General features: G+C 42.8%; 1 protein-coding gene across 2 annotated transcripts in view; it reads left to right on the top strand.

Moving 5' to 3' along the window:
- The window catches only part of TMEM178B (transmembrane protein 178B), a 243,731-nt gene that overhangs the window by 129,862 nt on the left and 94,350 nt on the right, over positions 1 to 19,519 (top strand). The gene's annotated exons all lie outside the window — the stretch shown is intronic.

Below are 19,519 nucleotides of genomic sequence, written 5' to 3' on the forward strand. Positions count from 1 at the left end.
TACTTACTTTGTTACTTAAAATAAACTTAGAAGATTAAAACTGAAGATTAAAATGATAGTTTTCATTTGTCAGTATTCATATTGTTTGGCCACAATGCAGTTTCCTCTGTTAATGAGATGCTAGTGTTTTCTATTTTTGCCTATATAGTAATTTTCTGCTCAGTTTCAATTTTAGATTTTATGCAGCATCACAGAGATGCAATCGCTAGAGCAGATTGTTAGTTTATATTTAAAATGCCTCCACTGGTATGTTTCTTTTTTTAATTAACATATAACCCCATTGAAACAATTCTGTTGGGCTTGAGCATTGTGAAAGTCCTTCAGAAATGAAATTGTAGAAGTGTGGCTTCCAGTTTTCTATTATTTTGGGAAATCATTTGTTTCCTAATAAGCTCCAAGACTGTCAGTAGATAAAACCCAGCAGTCATGCCACCACAAGTCAAATGGAAAACTTAAGGTTTTCTTTGTACATTGAAAATTTACAAAGCATCCATTTGAATTTACTTAACAAAACATTTTACTTTTATTAAATGCATTAAAAAGGTTCTGGGCAGTTCTGAGATCAATACAGACAATTGCACAAATACTTGAGAAGCTACTGCTGCTTGCTGCTAGGCATCTCTGAGAGCAGGCTGGAATTAACTGTCCAGTTTGAGAGCTTAGAAGTGACTAATAACCTTCACCTTTACTTGACCCCAAATATTTCCAGCCATTGGGAACAAAACTTCATGGATGAACTCTACTTTAGGCCACCTGTATATATTTCAGAGTTCATTAGTGACTTACATACATTTTGCAATATTGCCGTATTGAGTGCAGTGTAACAGATGTGTACTGCTAACGGCAAATCTATCCCAATTTATACTGAAGCACAGGTTGTGCTCTCGTCTTGGCAGAAAGTTGCATGTTAGACAAATAAGTGATATAATCTGATGATCAAGATTGAACTAGCTTTCAGGAGTGATGAATATGCGGAAAAAATATCTCTTGTGCATGGAAATAAGTGCAGGAGGAAAACCTATTTGCCTTTTCTCTTCTGTTGGAATAAATTAAAAATAGCTGCATGGAAATCATGGGAGTCTCATGCTTATTATGTTCATGCAAGACAAAGATTAAATTCATTGTTTAAAAAAAAATTTTTGCATTTAGCAAATATGATGTGCTAAGAGGAGTTCTAAAGAAAGACAGACCATTCTCCTACTGCAAGAATGTTAATTTTGGTTGTACCATACATGATCGTGTGGGGTTTTTGAGGGTATACATCCTGCTGAGGCATTGCAGATTTAACAGCAGGGGGCTAAAATGACATAGACTTGCTGATCCATGCTTAATTTTAAAATATCCATTAACCATCTACTCTTTGCCAGAAATATCCAGAATTAATGTGTTTTACATGTGTAGGTAAAGACTAGAGGTCAAGAAACTGTTAAAAGGACTGGGTACATTTGTGAAAAAGTATAGGCATTGATAATTTGGGAGCAATCAGGACTGAAAGATTTACAAACAGAAGGTGTGAACAGTCAGGTACATGGCCGTGGATGCTGAAATCTGCTTGAGAAGCTGCCCTGGGAAAGTGCTAGAAAGATGTACCAATTTATCCCCATGTGGAAGAGGTGCCAAAAATGCTTATCTGTTGTACAAAATTTTGGGTAGGGCTGGGTAAAAAAACCTCTGCCAAGGCCTTTCTTTGATGTTAAATTTGATTTTGGCCTAAACTATGTTTTCGGTTTTGTTTCCAGAAAAAGCACACTTCCTTACAAGAATATATCTATGTTTACAAATCATTAGCCAAAAACCAAGAACATTTAGACAATCCAAAACTAAAATTTTTGAAATTTTTGTTTTCTCATGAATATCCGCATTACTAGTAGGAGTTTCTGATGAGAATAATATTTTTTGTACTTAAAAGCTTCCATAGGAAAAAACCAAGCAAACCATTTTCCAGCCTCCTGCAATGTTGTAGAGCTTGGAGGCTAAAGAACTCAGTGAGGAACTTTGCTTTGAACTGAGCAATATGTCTGTGGGACACCACATTTTTGGGAGCTTTTGAAGGCTTGGTGTATGGGGGAACCGCCAGGCTGCATCAGTAGACTCTGTGTGTGTATGCTGCTGAGCTATGAAAAAGTCAGCGTCGTCTTAAGATACCATTTCAAACCTCCTGCATCAGTGATGCTCTAGTCTAGGCAGCGCTCTCTGGGCAAATGAGCATAAATGTGTTGATTCCCACCTGGATTTCAGCGTGGTAACCAAGACACTGAAATAACCAAGAGACAAGATGCTGTGGTCTTTGTATCCTTTTCTGTCTTCCTTCTTACTTTTCTTCATAGAACAGAGCTGGTAGGACTAACTAACAGTGCCAGGTCAGAATGTGGGGATTTTATACGGTTGCTACAACCATCTCTCTATCAAGGGGCTTAGTTTGAGGTCGTTCTGTCTCAGCTCATCCACGAGGTTAAAAGTGTGGGATCAGACCCAGCTAACAGATCGATTTTCAAAGCTCAAGATACAGAGGCTGTTGGTACTGACAGTTGAATGTCCTGTGTTTGGTCCTTAGGGTCTGCAAGGACGTGGCTGGGTATATGGAGCTCACGTTACCCTCTTCCTCCCACAGGTTTTCAGGATCAAGACTGTGAAAGGACTGCTTGGGAGGCAGAGGAGGGCTGGTTGGAAGACCAGGCTTCATTTCCCAAGGTCTTGGGACTGAACTTCATCCAAGGGAATGTACTCTGTATCAGTTAGATTGTTTTCATAACTGGTTATGAATATTATCCATTGAGATTTTGCAAAAATTTGTTTTTGCTGAGCCATTCCTCTAAGTGTGCGGTCGAGACCAGTAGGGAGGATAAGGTGCACATTACAGTCACAATCATGATAAATCTGTGTGCAGTTGGAATTTAGGTACATTTCTGTGTCTTGTAGGGATGCATGGAATATGTTTTCTGCATGTACACTTGTCTGACAGTCTGTGGCATGTCTACCAGAGATGCAACGTGAGTCTTGCAGACCTGGGAAGGAACTCAGAGCTTCGTGCCTGATTTGATGAGTTTCCAGTTTCTGCCAGCAGTCTGTGGTGAACTATGACAGTGCTGTGCAGAAACGCCATCACACAATGGGCCTGTCCATCACTTTCTGTCTTCCAGCATGCTGATAGTTGCCTGGCACACCACCTAGGTAAAGGGATTCTTCCTGTAATCTGTGATATTCAGGGACCATACCAAGTTTAGAAAATCCAACTATAGACTTGCTTGCTGGTGTTAGTCTACTTCTTAAACCAAATAGATTGATATGGTTACAGGCAACTCTAACCTGCTGAGAGCTGTAAGTCATTGCTGTTGATAGGTAGATGTAATAAGGATTATTAGGCCTTGATCTTAAGTTTTTACGTGCCTATAGACATTGAGGTCTATTCCCATCAGTTCTCTCACCAGAACTGTTAAGGAGCAATGAAGGCTGATGAGGAATGCTGACCAAGAACATGGACACAAGCCATGTTGGTAAAGCCTTCCCAGACTACCTCTGCTCTGAGGATGAAGGAAGCAATCTTGCAAACTGCTGAACATCTCTTCAGAGAGGCTCAGCACTCTCATATTTCCATTCATGGCTCTGAGAAGGCTCAAGTGTTTTCAGAAGGTACTCAGCAGCTTGCAGAATTAGGCACAGAAGAGGGCTGTCTGTCAGTCTGGTCCTGTCCTCAAGCAATAAAACTGTTTAAAAAGAATAGAGTGTGTCTGATTCTTCCTGTTTCCCTTTGAAGATATAAATATATATATGTTCAAATGATTTTATGAGTCTGATTGTGAGTGGCAGCTGAGAAATACTCAAATGCCTGGATTTTATTGCAGTTACTTTATCAGGAGAGTGCAAGAAGAAGTAATGAAGCCTGTTAAAAGGGAATATCTCTCCTGCTTGTTTTGCTTCATAAATATTCATGAACAGCCCCCTCTCCTTTCTTTGCCCTTTGACTGGTTCTATTAACTGGGAGCCATTAGCTGTGGATGAGGCTTGAACCTCATAAAACATTTTGTGGTCATCAGATGCATTATTGGAGGAATTTGCAGACACAGATACTCTTGACATTCACATCTGTTCCATCTAATTATTCCCAAATTGAAATTGTAAGCCCCTCTTTGTGACAATGCAGTATATTTCTGTAGAGTTGATTGTGTTATTAGAAGCAGGGGTTTACAGCTTCAGCCAGGGAATGAGAAAGACACTGATGAAATTTCGGTTTTTCTTTGCAGGATTCCTAGCGATGTCAAATAAGTTTGACAGAGCACACCTAATGTATGTACGAGCCTATGCAATGTATAAAAAGCATTACTTTTTATGTGAATATTTTATTGAGGAGGTCAGAAGGCAGTAGTAGAGAGCTTATTCATTACTTTTAAAAAGGGATGAATACCTCTCAATCATTCATCTGGGTAGTAGGAAGTATTTATCTGCCAGGACTGAATGGGGAGGGTCTAGGTTTTGAAGTAGCTTTGTGCTTGGAGACTCCCAAGGAGGTATGCCGGGTGGTGCAGTCTTCACTTTCTTGGTGTGGCCCAGGGGCTCTATCAGAGGCAACTACACCAGCGTTCAGGTCTCCATGTTTTGGGTGGACAAGTAGTTGCGAGGAGGAGATAGGGTCACAGCCATAAGCAGTTTAGCTATTTGGATCTTTAGTGGGGGAAGCAGTCGTTTGAATCACTAGTTCTGTTTTTTCCCTTTTCTCCTTTGTCCCACCACCCTCCCCCCTGCCCTTCAGTGATTTTTTTGGCTCCTTTTTTATTCTGGCATGTCTCCATGGCCTGATAAGTAATTCCTGCTGTAAAGATTGCTTTTGTGAGGTAAACGCCTGTCCGGTAGGAACCAGATGAAATCAGCAGCTCATTTCACGAAGGATGCTAGATGCCTAGTAAATGCTAGATTTTGATCAGCTCTCAACTAAAGAAGAAAAGCTAAACTGGAGGTGAATGTTTTCTTAAATGGCATGTTATTTTATTGTGCTCTCACTTTCTCTGCATCCATTCTTTGCTTCACCCACAGACTGTGGGATGGATCACCAAAATCAGACGTGTCATCCCATAATGTTGAGAATAGGTGGAAACTGATGTCATTCTTTGTTAGAGCAGATTGGCTTTGGGGATTTAAGGATGAAGCAATAAAATGACCAGCTGCTTGCCTGAAAGGAAGATCCAGTCCATGTCTCATTAAAAAAAAATAATTGTTTGTTTATTTATCGCAATTATTTAGACGGCTGATTCACTGCCACATTTTAATTTTTATTCTCCACGCGCAAGCATGCACACACACACACCCCACTGCAAACACGTTACAGAAAAGCTGCAAATTACAGGATGTCTAATTAGAAAGCTTTGAGGAAAAGATGACAAAGAATCATTCACCATGGAGACAGAAGTTGCTTGCTGGTTTATAGCCAGCTAAACAATGCCGGAGACTCTGATAAGCTATTCCTGGGGAGTGTAGGAGTTAGCCTGTGTGAAAAGCAAGGAGCTGGTATGCAGCATGTCATGGAGGAGCAGAGTTCCCTGCTCTTAGAGAGGGACCAGAGACAAGGATCCATGAATAAAGAGTAGTGGTACACTAGCTACATCTTAAATCTGTTTTATAATCTGGTATAACGCCTGATTCAGACCCCTGAAGAGAGCAGAAAGCCACTCTTCGCTTTCACTGTGGTTAGGTCACAAGCAAAACAAAGCTGTGGTTTCTCTGTAGGCCTGGTCATCAGAGATAATATGGAAACAACAGATCTGAATCTAGATTACAGGGGTACTAGATTTTTATAGTACTCAGGAGGATTTTTTAACTTCAGCTGCAAAATCCAAATGTTTGTTCTCAATCTGTATTCTCTCAGCCTTGTAGAACTGGCCAGAAAAAGGATATTTGGTTCAGGGCTATTTTTACATGCGAGATGTTTGTCACTAGCAGAAAATTTGGCGTGATAGGCAGCCTCTGCGTAAAACAGTCTGGGGACAAGAATAGCAGAAAGTGCTGCAGATGAAGACTGAGGAACATTGTCAGTGATATATTACGTGTAGAAAAATTGCACAGTGCATGACTGGATAGAGCATGTAACACAAGCTTCTGTATCCCTTTCAGAGATATGCCATTCTGAAGGTTTCAGACTTCTGCTTTTAGCAGAAGGGGTTCTAAATTATTCCGCATATCCTGTATTTCAAGAGCTACATAGTGACTCCTGTTCACAGCTTTGTGAGCTGTGGGCATGCATGTTGCCATCGCCATGGGATGTCACTCGTGACAACACTGCACCCAGTGCAGCATCACAGCAGCGCTGCACATGAGGTGTCAGATCCACCACAGTACTGTGAGACACTGCTTTCCTCAGAGACAAGGAAGGTAGGGAGACTTTTACTAATGTTTTGATTTAGACTGTATTCAAGCTAGGGACGAATCTGTTCAACCAAGACCTGCCTTGCTGCAAAAAACCCTAAAGCAACCAAACCAAAAAAAAATCAAACGTTGCTGAGAACCTACCTGAAATTACCAAGAGAGGGAGTAAGTTTGGCAGGTGTGAAAACCTGACAAAAACTCTCCTGTGAAAACATTTGGGGTCTAAATTTATACTTCTCTGCTCTAAGTACAAATCTGCCTCTTTAGAATTAGGTTTCGATTCACATTTGGAAGTGATCATCAAGCTTTAACTAAGTGAGATCAGAAGTCACTGGGAGTTAGGCAAAAGGGTTCTTATGAGAACTAGATGAAATTTGGGTTCTTTTTCAAATAGGAGAAGTACATCAGGTCAGCTGAAGGAATAAGTTGACTGTATTTTCAAAAAAGCTGAAACAGTCCAGGATATTTTGCCATTCTGAATTGCTGAACAAGCATCATTAATATACAAAAGAACAGCTTTGATAATATCTACACTCAATTTTCCACTTCAAACAGTTGTACCCCTGGATTGCTTGTTCCTGGGAACTGTAGAGAAAATTTTACTCCGTATAGCAATAAACCTCAGAGAAATATTTTGTCATTAAAAAAACCACAAATACTCTAGTTGATGGAAATGAAAACTAGGGCAGTGATGTTGCCTGATCACTGGGACCTCCTCATTAAAATGTGAGGTAAACCTAGTAAAACTGGGATATACATATTTCTCAAGAAAGCTTTGCTGGCATGTATTATGCAGGGAAGGAAGGACACCTTCTTTCAACATACTTAGACTAAGCTTCAGTCGACTTTGATTCTGGATTTTGGTGTAGAGCTGCCATTTCATCTGGTCATCGAAGGGAAACAGTTTGCAGAAGTTACACAGAACTTCTCAGGGACATATGCGAAACGGGATATTTTCACTCCAAGAAATATGAATGTGAGTTAATTTATATCTGCGTGCACTGGTGAGCTTTCCTAAGTTTTGGAGCTTTTGGATATTTGGAAGTCAAAGTCTGCACAAAGCTGTGTGAACTGTATCTGCTGAGACTCCTAGGGAGTGTCCTCATGTTCACATGCCACCTTCACTTCATGTACCTGTATTCAGTGGTCCATACCTGCTGATTCCTACTGCACCTTTCACCTTTCAGATTATACAACTTTGAGCAGGCAGCATGGCATAAACAATCAAAGAACTTGACCTTGCTGACCTTGAAAACTCCCTGGCTGGGCTGTGTATTCATAAGAAGGCTGTAGAAAGGCTAAACCAAAGCCCCCGTTAGTGGTGGTCATCTCTAGGATGGCATCCTAAGCACAGGAGGGGCTACACTACATTTGGCAAGGATGCCGCATTTGACAAATGGCAGTATACACATGCTGAGATGGAAGATAAAAACAAAGGGCAAATGAGGGTTTAGATACCAAAAAATTGTTTTCATACACAACTACAGTCTAAAAGTTGTGAGGAAAAAATGATTAATTGCTTCTGTGTAATTAGGCTGCCCTATGATCAGAGATCCTGGACACTCATATCTACAAAGCAGTAGTGGGCGATAGAGTTCTGCCTCTGCCATTTGGTCAAAAAGTTCCTCTGGGGTAAGTGGTCCTACCATCAAATCAATGGCAACAGTAATCTTCTGAGCTGATTAAGTTATGAGCTTTCTTTTCAGCACCCCTTCCTTTCCCAAAAATCTTTTAGGTGTTTGTAAGGCAAAGGCAGAGCCTGTCAAAGCTGTGTGGCCAGGTAGCTTCTCCCTCCTAGGTTCAAACCCAAACTCACTGTAGGAGTGGGAGGACACTGCCAGAGGAGAGTCTCTAGACTGAAATTTCTCCCACCCCAAAGTCCCAACAGATTAAAAATCTGCTGTGTGTTTGTCCGTGTTCCTGGCTGGGCATACAGTATTCTGTAGAAGGAAAGCACTTGAGCCAGGTAATTAAACATGTCAGCTCTTTATCCAGGAGAGTATTATATTAAATTATGTACAGTAAATATTTTTGGAAGGTGGAATTCTAAAGAGAACTTATTGATTTATGGCAAAGGGCCAAGCTGCTGATGGGATTGGCAGACGTGTTCAGCATCCAGGGTGAGCCTGGGTATGGTGTATGCTTGGGAGACGCAGCAAGACAGGCATATAGGTGCAGGGGGAGGCTGCTCTGTGCTCTGCGTGTCTCCCTCCTTTTTGCAAGTGCACAGAAAAAATTGTGAGCACCCCTCAGCTTTTTGTATGCCTGTTGAATCAATAATGGTGGTGTAGAAATGCTTGATCAGCACTACTGTCTCAGCTGTTCTTGTAAATGGCAGCATTAGCAGGACTACCCAGCCATAGCAAGCAAGGGTGGCAGTGAGGGAGGGTGGAGAAAAATGTCAGCAATATGGATGGCCTTGCCAATGCTGTCAAGGGCTGGAGGCGATAAACAGGCAGCTAGAGACGTCATTTCAGCTCCCCAGGGAGACTGGGGTCAGATGTTCATCATATCGCTTTATTCCAGGGGGAAATGCTGCATGTGAGACATAGGTGGTGTACTTCTGTATATTGTGTTCTGTCAGGGCTGATAGGTGCACTTGGCTTTTTGATGTTTGTGGGCTCCCGGTGCTCCTCAGAGGTGCTTCACATATCTGTGTACGGTCAGATGAGCCTATTGTTCATCTACAATATAAATAGAAAATAATCTAGAAGTTATGCTATACTAGTAGAGAACGGGTTAGGTAACTTGAAGAGATTTCTTATTTTTAATACCTTGCTTTTACTCCCTGGGGTTTGTTTGTATGTGCACGTTTTAGCAAAGGGCACAGAATCCTTGCATGGCATTGTAGGAATTTAATGCTACATATGTCTGCATGTGGCCGTGGTGCACACAGCATAATGATGGTAACTCACCTTACAGCTGTGTGATCACAGCACAGTGTACTACAGATGGTGCGCGGGGTTAGGCAGGACTGCAGATGTATTATTGTATAAGCGTGTGGAACATTTACCATCATATTTACTGGTTGTTAGGGTAAGGTTATGTGTTGCAGAAATGGGAACGTATGTTAGTCATGCATGTGTAGATATGTCTAAGTCTGTGCTTGTAAGTGTCCGAGTTATAGGTAAAAATTTCACATGTAGGGTAGACGTATTTACACTGTGCATTCCATACACGGGTGTCTTCATGTGTTCTTGTATTTTTCAAAGATAAGTGCTTAGGTGGGACAACCTTCAATGTTTTGTGGAGTTATTAAAAACATTGTTATGCATACAGGTGAATTTTTATTGTAAAATATAGAGACATATATTTTCCTAAGGTGGTTTTCATTTTCTTTTTTGCTGGGAAGTTAATAATGTTTGTGCTAGTTTCAGAAAGGAAGAGAAAGATCCGGTGTAGTACAGTGTATGGCATTATGTTCTCCGCAGGGAGCCATCAGTTTGTTATTTAAAGATGGCTCTTCATTTTGCAGCGTAAGGTCATTTCATGTCTAAATGATGAAAGTCCATTTCACCCATAAAGATTTTAATTTAAAGTGCCCAGTGCGTCTCCTCAGCTGGAAAAGAGCTATCATAGGATCTTTCTGTGACTATCATAGGAAAAAAAATGAACCAGAGCAAGCAGGACGCCTTCTGTGCTGCCCCTTTTTGTATCCAAGGGGGCCTTTCTCCACTTTGAAATATTCAGATATTTGGTGCGAAGAAATGTCCAACTGTTTTTGGAACATATTTCAATTTTTCCAAAACTAAGGTGAAGTCTCACAGAGACACACGTTTAAAGAGATTTATCAGTCTTACCTGCTTGCATTTGAAAAAATAAGCAACATCAGACTAGGCTTGAAAGGTAACGCATGCAAATTTGGAGCATGTTTTCACTTACGTAAATAAATGGTGGCTGAATATGCAATTAAACCAAAGTTTGGATGCCCAAATACCAGTTTGTGGCAGCAAAGGAACATGCATGAAAATGCTGCAATTTAGAGCATGAAGTCTGAGCCGTTGCCTTGAAAAACATGTCCCTTTCTCCCATCTCATGGCATAATAACGTATGGTTTACTGAGGATCTTCTTCCAAAATAACTGTTGAAATACTTTCTGCAGTTTGATTGAACACTCTTGGATGCTGCCAAACAACCCAGATAAGATTTGCATTTCCACTCTCCCTCTTCCATAGCACAGTAGGTGAGTGACTCTTGAGGTCATATATAATCTGCTGACTTCACTGGAGTCATGCCAGGTCAGGCCAGCTGTGAAAATCTGGCCCCAGGTCACTAATGAAAGCTCTGTCACTGGAGCTGCAACCTTGCAGCAGTCTTATTGACACTGCTGGCACTTCTCTAATGCAAAAAAGCATAAGAAAAATTTTGGTTATGATGCAGTTAAACCCTCTTTAATTTGAAAGTGATTATAATCAGTGGAGAAAATCCTGTTAATTAGGCAATTATATACTCCACTTCTTTTCCAGCCTCCCTCTTTCTTCATTCTCCACCTTGTTTTCTACTTTGGAAATCAGAAGAACAGACAGATTAATCTTGGCTTCTAATTCTAAATTCATCTCCTGGGTCAACCTCATTCCCGTCAGCTCACCTCTCCCTTCAACAGCAGGATGATTTAAAACCTCCACCATAGCATTGTGATTATTTAAAAAGGAAAGGTGACACTGTGTGTGTTTGTGTGTGTTCCTGTCTTTCAGTACACCCTCTCAGGACATCTCAAGTGTCTCTTACAATGAAACTTTCCAAGATAAATTGTCATCTGTTTCCACCGCAGCTTGAGGATGCCTATAAGTGAAAGCTTTACTGACCAAATATCCAAGGCTTCCCTGTTCTTGAGGTTATTAACTCGTATGCTAGATGTCTGTCAAAATCCACACACATGAAAAGGTGTACCTTAGTGCATCATGTACACGCGTAGCTGTGTAGTGAGGGAATAAGATCCTGTCAGCTTGTCATGATCCTTCTTATCCTTTGTGTCCCCTTTCATCTCATCTTGGTTTTGTTTGATATTGGTTATCTCAAGGAAATTAAGCTATGTTTTACTTTCTCTAGTGGCATCACTGACCTTACCCAAAACCTGAAAACCAGTGCTAGCTCTGGGATCGTCTTGTCTTTAATACTGCAAAGGTACCCCTGGCGCTTCATGCAGTGACCTCTGCACTAAGGAAATACTGGCTTGCTTAAAGCTTTTCCAAAATGTTCTCGCAGTCTCTGCTGTGACGGTTGCTTGTGAAGCAGAGACCAGACGGGTAATCAAAATCAGTAGTTATGCATGCTTGTTAGAGAAACAGGCCATCAAGGCAGTACTTAAGGGGAGATTAAAGTATATCATCAATATAAATAGAAATGTGCAAGGTTGGAAAGGGAGAAGGGAGGGGAGCGAGGAGAGTCTGCAATAGCTCAGCATTAAGGTTGTCAACCCTTCCCCACACCAGAAGTGGGATGACGTGTGGAAGTGGAACAGGAGTGGGTCGGGTGAGTGGAGACAGAGAGGAAGCAAGGGGGAGGCAGGTGGAAGCTAAGAAAGACTACATGGGACCTGTGGAAGTGGAGTAGGAGTGGTTTTGACATGTGAAAACAAGTTTTGGAGCGGGTGGAATGAGTGGGAATGGAGCAAGAGTGGGTAGGGCCCACAGCTGATTAAAGATCACATTTGTATTTATGACAGCTTTCCTCTTTTTGGTGTGGGAGAGCAGTGTCCTCTCTGGACCACTTCTGGAGGCCATGAGAGGATGGGGAGAGGCAGCTGGCAGCATCTCCCAGCCTGTGAAGGGGTGAGGGAAGGAGATATTTCAGAACCATTTAAGTACTTTGCTCTCCAGCAAGGAACCAGATACCGGGATACCATCAGGTACCACGCTTCTTGGCAGCAGAGCCTCACAGCATCATATGTGGTGACAGCGTTAAAAATGTTTGTTTCACAGTTTTTAGTCTCCTGCTGCCTGGGGGTGGTTCCCTCCCCATCATGTGGACGGGCGACAGTTAGCTGGCCTGAGGCTCTCCCGACTCCCAGCAGCAGCACCAGCTCCTCCTGCCCACCCCTGCAAGGGAAGCAAGGACCAAGAGTGGGACAGAAAATGGCTTGGCCTTGGAACCAGGGCAGCCTTCTCTGTAGCACTAACTCAAAATTGGCAAAAGGCTTTGGTAGGGATTAAGAGGGCTGGTCTGTTTATGAAAGGTAACGTGGAAATGAGAGGGAAGGTGTGGCTGAGCAAGGGTACAATTTAGCCACCCTCATCTCTCCCGGGACTCTTTCCGATAAAGCAAGATGTTGAACAGCACAGGGTGATGTGTTTTGGATGTAGGACTAATGTTGTTCCCTTACATTTATATTCATGAGTGCCTCGTGGTGACAGAGATGTTCAGAAAACACTGAGCTGTTTAGCCATTTATCTTTATGTCTCTGAAGTCTTAGGCAAAGCTTATTGTCAAACCCAAAGAAATCAGAAAAAGAACTGGGAGAATTTTTAGCTCCAGGTAAAATATTCAGTGAATATGGTTCATTTCTGTTTGCAAACTGATTCTGATTATGGCTAATGCATTCTTTCTGAGTGTTGTCCAAGTAGTGTGGGACTTCTCACTCAGTGAAGGTTGCTGCTATCTGCTGCACAACTGGCTCATCCCTGGAATAGGTTTTCCAGTAGTGCTTTTGCTCTTTGACCAGATGTCTGGAACCTTTTCAGTAGGAGAAATGCATAGAGAATAACAAATTCCTGTTTTAAGTTCGGACAATTTCAGCTCAGTTTCCTGGGTTTTCAAAGAAAGTATTTAAATAACAAGGCAACACATATCTATGCAGCACTTATTAACAGCCCAGCGGTACAACTCCTGCATATATTCATAAATCCAGTGTGAGTGCTGCTTGGGCATCCCTCCCACAGCATGTCGCAAGGCACACATATCCTGGCATCCAGGCTGAAGCCCACTGTCCTGGCCTGGATTTCTCTTGGTGTGCCTCTCTCACAAACATCCCGACTTGCAGGCAATATGGCTGATGGGGCTGTCTGGAGAGACGCCTGAAAATAAAACAGGCTTCTCTCTGCTGTTTTCTGAAGAAAAACAAGTGTGATAGGTTAGCCCACACCCAAATGCACCAAGAATCCAAAAAAAAAAAAATCAGAAGAGAGGACGGCAGTGGAAAGGAAGAGGAAGGAAGATGTTTTCTTGCTTTCCAGAAAGCAGGGGCTGCTTTTGACCCTTGGTTGAATTTGTCTGTGTTGGAGCCGGCAAGAGAAGGATGCTTCTGCTGGGCTGCTGTTGCCATGGAGACCAGCAGAGACAAGAGAGGCAAAAGACTGCCAGAGACGACGACTTCTGAATTAAAAACAGGGTATTCCTGCCCTTCGCACTACCATAATCTAATTCCTACTGGTTTCTGCTCTTCATGGGCTGTAGGTGTGGTAGATTTGACAGAAAGGGGGAGGCTGCTCTGTACTTATCCCATGGAATGGTTATTTCCACACCTTTCACAACCCAACAAAACAAATACAGCTTTTTTTGTCTCACACTTGGTCCACAAAAAAAAAAAAAAAAAAAGAAAAAAAAAGTGAAATGGCTCTTCCCACCCCTAAAACTCTCCACCCCGCTGGAGACTAAAAGGAAGCATCATTGTTTTAATTTTGAACTATTGCTTTCAGCTCCAGTGGGTGTGTGGAGGTGGGTGAGAGTTTAATTTCTAATTTCTCTCTCTGCCATCAAAAACGAACATGTGGATCAGGAGCTGACAAAGTCTGTTACTTGCCTCTTCCTGTCAGGTGTGTTTGGGGGGAAGACGAGGGAGGGAGGTGAAACAGGGTGTGTTTATCCTTTATCTCTTCTTCAACTTTATCTGAGATTTCTGATTAGTCTAGAGAAATTCTTGATCACAGAATCATTTAGGTTTGAAAAGACCTGTAAGATCATTAAGTCCAACTGTTAACCTAACACTGCCAAGTCCACCACTAAACCATGTCCCTAAGCACCACATCTACATGGCTTTTAAATACCCTGGATGGTGACTCAACCACTTCCCTGGGCAGCCTGTTCCAATGCTTGACAACCCTTTTGGTGAATAAATTCTTCCTAATATCCAATCTAAACCTCTCCTGGTGCAGCCTGAGGCCATTTCCTCTTGTCTTATCCCTTATTACTTGGGAGAAGAGCCCAACACCCACCTCACTACAAGCTCCTTTCAGGTAGTTGTAGAGAGCTATAAGGTCTGCCCTGAGCCTCCTTTCCTCCAGGCTAAACAACCCCAGTTCCCCCAGCTGCTCCTCATAAGACTTGCTCTTCAGACCCTTCACCAGCTTCGCTGCCCCTCTCTGGACACGCTCCAGCACCTCAATGTCCTTTTTGTACTGAAGGGCCCAAAACTGCACAGAGTATTCAAGGTGCGGCCTCACCAGTGCCGAGTACAGGGGCACGATCACTTCCCCGCACCAGCTGGCCACACTATTCCTGATATAAGCCATGATGCTGTTGGCCTTCTCGGCGACCAGGGCACACTGCTGGCTCATGTTCAGCCAGCTGTTGACCAACTGACCCAGGTCCTTTTCAGCCAGGCAGGTTTCCAGCCACTCTTCCCCAAGCCTGTAGAGTTGCAAGGGGTCATTGTGACCCAAGTGCAGGACCTGACACTGAACATTGTTGAACCCCATACAACTGACCTTGGCCCATCACTCCAGCCTGTCCAGATCCCTCTGCAGAGCCTTCCTATCCTCAAGCAGGTCAACACTCCCTCCCAACTTGGTGTCATTTGCAAACTTACTGAGGGTGCACTTGGTCCCCTTGTCCGGATCATTGATAAAGATATTAAAGAGGACTGGACCCAACACTGAGCCCTGGGGAACACCACTTGTGATCAGCTGCCAACTGGATTTAACTCCATTCACCACAACTCTCTGGGCTCGGCCATCCAGCCATTTTTTTACCCAGATGTCTGTTTGTTCTTTTTTCTTTTAAACCACATGCCTTTTAGATGGATGCCTCTTCTCTCTTGTCCTGTCAGGGTCAGGGGGAACTAGGAGTTGCAAAAACAATAGGCAAAAGAGCAATGTGACCTTTCAGTGTTCGAAAAATTATGCTTTCTTTTTCCATTTAGGCTTCTATACTGTTAGACCTTTCTATATTTACTCTTTTGCCACAGAATATCCAAGGTCGGTCCTTGGTGCTTGAATTCCAGGGTTGGGTGGTGAGATGTAGTTACTGACTTGTGACCAGGTTCCTCCCAAATACCACAGTTTGTCAGCATTTCATTAGCATGCAACACCCTATAGAAAAGGATTTTTAGTCTCAGTCTTCAGCCTTCATGAAGCTGCACCGTGCTGAGAGTCAGGCCTAGACTTCCCACCTACGACTTCAGCCAAATGCACTCTTCCAAACCCTGCTTCTCCTGTTTTGACCTCCACACCTACACATCTCTGAGTGGCTATTCTAGGTAGCTGATTGGTAGCATACAGAGTATGCATTAATACACATTGTTTTAATCACCCTGCAGGCCCTGGATCTAAAAGACCAAGAAGACAAGAAAATTGTTGTACAGGGAGGTGAAATACAGAAGGTCAGAAGCAGAAGTCTTCAAAGTTTCCCCCTGTTTTTCCAGGCCCCAATATGGCTCTAATTTTCCTCTTTCACCATTTCTGACAGGACTAGCTCCATACCTTTCAACAGACTGTATTTGGGTTGAAGAAGGATTTCCTTAATCTGTTTGAGATCTTTGCTTTTGCGTTCCCTAGTCTGCGTTTTCTTCTCCACCCCCAGGAATCCGAAACCTAGCCTTCTCTCTGCAATTTCTCTGTAGCAGTCAGTGGAGGGGAGATAATCAGGACTGGTGACATTTGGTGTCTAATCTTCCCCAAGGCCTTCCTCTGAGCTTCACTGCCTGGTAGCAGTTGAGAACATTTGTTATCTCCCAGGCTTGGGGCCCAAGTAGGAAATAAGTATTTTTAAAAGACAGAGATGCATTTGTTATTGACATCTGTTCTTGTTTTAATGAGGAGAATTAGAATGAAGGAGGACGGGTTTCAGATGGAATTAGTTTCCCTTTTCTCCAGCAGGCGACCCCATTATAAGTCCTTCCAAAGATGCTGCCAAGTCTTTAGTAAAGGAGAAGGAAATAATTTACACACTGATAAAAATCCAAAGAGAAGTTAAGCACTTCTCCCCTCACCACCTCACTCTCCTGTCTCCCCTTCTGTCTAGGTTGGTCAGTAATTCCTCCTGAGTGAAATGAGCAGTTTTGTTTTCTGGTCAATCACAGGTATAATTTCTCCACCTTGACTCACCCACTGCTTTGAAATGCAGGTCTTTCTCTGGGTTTTTCACAGAGGTCCTTCCATAACTGTTTCTCTGTAATAAAGACTGACCAAGGAATGAGATTGATGTCTGATGTGGTAATTTAATTGCTGGCCTTCGACAATCTATTAAATCAGCCTGTGATGTCTTCTGATCTGCGTCTTGCTGGAAAGAGCCCTTGCAGCAGTGGAATTGCTTGCTGCCTCCATTAGTTTGTAAGTAACCTATATGTTTGGAAGTCAGTTTGGCATAACGTTCTCTGGCTCAGCAGGTAGCCTGCACCATTGAGTCCTTTTGATTTTTGATTTTTGAAGGCTTTAAGTCAGGAGTAATAATTGATAGATTTAAAAAAAAAAAAGTTCCTCCCAGCTTTTTTTGTCCTTCCAAATGGGAAGTGTGGGAGTGAAAAAATGAGTCCCTGCTCCCTGTCCTTGCCCCTTCACTTGCCTCCCTTGCTCTGTTGCTCTCATTCCTTTCCTTCCCCTCGTATCTCTGCTTTGACCTTCTGCTAGGATGAGGCATATTTTTTGTAAAAAACTGTCATCCGAAGGTAGGCTGCTGTCTTGTACTCATAACTGTGAGAGAAATGCCTTTGGGTAGCACCTCTGGAACAGATACCTTCCCAGTGCTGATGAGCTTGACAGCAAGGAAAGCACTGTGCTGATTTTTTCATTTTCCAAGAGATAAATTCCACCTTCACCTCGGCATCATGTCTGCTTCTCTCTTCCACTTTTGAGAGAAGTTTGGGCTCAGCTTTGCATGTTGGCAGGTGTTGTTTGGGGTCTGTCAGCATGGATGGAGCAGTTTGGGGAGACTCCCATTTCCCCTTGTGAATTCAGTGGCTGGGAGAGCCCAAGCTTGCCTCTGTTGCTGCAAAGTGCAGGGTGAACAGATAGGAAGGTGTTTCCTGGCTTGCTGGTTATCCATGGTTTGGATGTAGAGGCAGCCTGAATCCAGAAATGTTATTAAGTAAGTGAAGCACAGTGCTGTGTGCATGAAGCTGCATTACATCCAGGGCTGGGCCACCTTCTCCAAGAGTGCAATCGCTTGGGTGTCTCTGGGGTGTTCTTGGACTTGGGGATAGTGCGGAATGAACCAGTGGCAGGAGAGCGATTCTGCGTGGAGCAGTTGTGGATCCAGCTGGTATTAGAAGCTCCAGCTGCTCCAGACCCGGCTCCACACACAGCTGACGCTGGTGACATGGAGAGGCTCCATACTCTGCCTGGTATAAGGATTCCTGGCACCAGCAACTCTATGAACCATGACAGAGGTACACCCCACCCCAGAGGCTGCGTGGCAAGTAATCTAGTTCAGGAGGCATAATGTTCATCTGGAGTTAATAAGCCTATTTGGACTTAAACTGTCTCCATACAGAGGCCCCCGAGATGTTTCTGTATCACTTTCCCCACTTGTTCAACAGGACTAATTTTGTGTTATCTGGGATAACCCAACCTCTCCCCCATTACTCCTGATAGCAGGAGATTGACTGTAGTTCAGTTTCCATGATGGATCATAAATGTTGAACGGCCTCATTACCAATTAGGGATGAAAGGTGTCTCTTCTTTGGCAACTACATCATGAGTGTATTTAGTTCTCATTAAATTATCTAGGGGACAGAGGTGATAGCACTGATATGCTACCATGTGGTAGACAGATAAAAGACCCCATTGCAAATATAAAAAATCTGCCAGGCAATTTCACTTGCGGTAACTGCTTCTGTTCCCCACATCTAGGTCTTGAGGAGAAGTTGCCATTCACATTGGATAAGGACGCGTGCTTGTGAGATATATTGGTGTTCTTTTGGGCTGAGAATGAAATTATCAAACTCATTGTGCTCAGTTAAAGTGGGAATTTAGGTTCCCAGAGGCCAGTGTCCTGGCCATGTCTTTTCTGTAAAATAGCTGTTGATGAAAATTCCCTACTAAAACCTATCCGTCTTCAAAGAAGTACAGTTCTCAATTTGTATTGAAACATTTAATGCGTCAAGTAAATAGGTTGTATTTAATGGATTTGATAGTTTGATTCTGTTTTTTAGTGGTTGTGTTGTGCCATGAGAAATAACTTCCTTTCTAGTTGTGACGCTTCCTGCTATACTGCTAGAAATATGGAAACCCCCACGATATTAATCCTGAAGGTCTGAAAATGGCTTTACTGTAAAAGGAAAAGGGCAATCTTGTAGAATTATCCATGTGGTTTGAAAAGCCCTTTGCCTGTACAGTATAGGCTTTATTTAGTCTTTCTGAACAAAACACCAGTAAGTTTAATTTCTTTAAAAGTACACATTATGGATTTGAATCAGTGCAAATAGGACAGCTCTTGCTCTGCTATTTTTACCCCCTCCTTCTTTAGCTATGTTACCAATTAGGGCTAATTACAAGGGACTGACTCACCACTCCATTACTCCTCAGGTTTATGCTACTGTAGCTACCATTTAAGTGAACTGGGCTGTGTGGCTCCATCAGCCCTGCCCTCGTTCTCCTGCCTCCTACCCACCTCTTTTTACTTCATTTTCAGATGCCGTGTGCCTTCCTTCATCCAACTCACCTGCCCCATTCAGCTCTCTGTCCGTGGTCTTCTCTGTTTGGCTTCCTTTTGTGAAGCCCTTTTCCCGGCTAGTGCTGCCTACCATGCTTTGCAGGATTTTAACATTTCACTGCTTCATCTGGGTTGCAGTTGTTTTTCATTTGTCATTATATTTGCAAGGCTATCATAAAGGTTGTTTGTCAGACTCTAGGAGAGAGCTGTGCAGGCAGTAGGATGGAAATTACCCAGCTTGGATCAGTCCCTACCGAGTGCCCCTCATCGCAGGGCGAGAGGGAGGTTTCACAGTGGAAAACTGAAAACCTTTCTTATTTCACACACAGTCCTTCAGCATATTTTCAAAGAGCCTTGCCTT

The sequence above is a fragment of the Phalacrocorax carbo genome, chromosome 1, assembly GCF_963921805.1.
Source record: "Phalacrocorax carbo chromosome 1, bPhaCar2.1, whole genome shotgun sequence".
Classification (NCBI taxonomy): Eukaryota; Metazoa; Chordata; class Aves; order Suliformes; family Phalacrocoracidae; genus Phalacrocorax; species Phalacrocorax carbo.